Source organism: Mobula birostris, chromosome 11 (assembly GCF_030028105.1).
Source record: "Mobula birostris isolate sMobBir1 chromosome 11, sMobBir1.hap1, whole genome shotgun sequence".
NCBI classification, from domain to species: Eukaryota; Metazoa; Chordata; class Chondrichthyes; order Myliobatiformes; family Myliobatidae; genus Mobula; species Mobula birostris.
In genome coordinates, this window is record NC_092380.1 from 86,781,217 (window position 1) to 86,782,511 (window position 1,295).

General features: G+C 67.6%; 1 non-coding gene across 1 annotated transcript; it reads left to right on the forward strand.

The window, feature by feature from the left end:
* The first annotated feature begins 444 nt into the window (after nt 1-444).
* Nucleotides 445-598, forward strand: LOC140205665 (5.8S ribosomal RNA). Its single transcript, XR_011887932.1, has one exon. It is a non-coding gene; the product is annotated as a 5.8S ribosomal RNA (ribosomal RNA).
* The last annotated feature ends 697 nt before the right edge of the window (nt 599-1,295 follow it).

A 1,295-nucleotide genomic window follows, 5' to 3' on the forward strand; every position in this document is an offset into this window, starting at 1 on the left:
CGCGGCTCGGCAAGCCCGACACGGTTCGGTTGGTTGGGAGGCGGCGGTGGTGGAGATCCTGCCTCCGCTCGTCTAGCGCGCCCCGGGTGCAGGCCTTTGGCCCGGCGGCGGCGGATCGCGAACGCCCTGATGTTTTCCTTCAAACCATGATTAGTCTGACGAATGTAAGCGCGAGAGCGCGACAGGGCCGTCGCTCGCTGGTGCTCCTCTCCGTGTGGAGGTGGGGTGTTGGGCGGTCCTGGGCTGCCTGCTGGTCTAGCCGGCTCTCTTGCTTCACGCTCCATCTCCTGCCACACGCGCGCCGTCCGCCTTCCCTGCTCTCTCGCTCTTGCCCAGGAGAGGAGGAGGAGGAGCTTGGTCGTCGGTGGAGCGTCGGCATGGCAGGAGCGACGGGAGGCCTGAGTCCAGCGAGGCGGCACAAAGCTGAAAGAAAACCTCTTAGACAACTCTTAGCGGTGGATCACTCGGCTCATGCGGCGATGAAGAACGCAGCTAGCTGCGAGAATTAATGTGAATTGCAGGACACATTGATCATCGACACTTTGAACGCACTTTGCGGCCCCGGGTTCTTCCCGGGGCTACGCCTGTCTGAGGGTCGCTTGTACGATCAATTGCGCTCGCTTGCCGCCAGGCTGGCAGGCGCGCGGCTGGGGTGTCACAGAGGGGCCTGAACCCTCTATGTCCCCCTAAGTGCAGACCCCGGAGCCCTCCGCGCCACGCAGCTGCCTCCCCCGTGGAGCCGCGTGGCCACCTCGGAGGCCCTCGACCCGTGCCCACCTGGGCCTCACCCCGTCCGCCAGCGGACGTGGTGCGGCAGCGCCTTTCCCCTGCACGGCCGTCGCTGCGGTAGCGCCGCGCCCCTCGGCCGCGAGGGCCGCGAGTTCGTCGTCGCTTCTGACCGCCGCCTTGCTCGGGACTGTCGCCTGCCTCGCCGAGGCGTTGCCGTGTGGTGTGTTGCCAGCGTTGAGCCTCTGTGCGCCGCTGCGAGACCGAGTGGCGAGGCGATCGAGGAGGTTTGGAGGCGAAGGAGAGATGGAGAGCGAGAGAGGGTCGACGGGGAAAGAGGGCTGCGCCTCTACCGTGCCTCGCATGCACGGGAGGGGTCGGCCTCGCGCTGCGGCGCGTCCCTGGCATGTGCACCTCTTCCGCCGCTCGGCTCAACCCGCACCGCCTACTCGCTACGCCCGCTCACTTCAGTCCGCGCCGGCGTCCGTCGGTGCTCTTGGGAAGCGAATTCAGCCGAGCCCGGGTCTCGCCCGTGCACCGCGGGGTGCAAGGGGAGCCAGCCAGCCAGC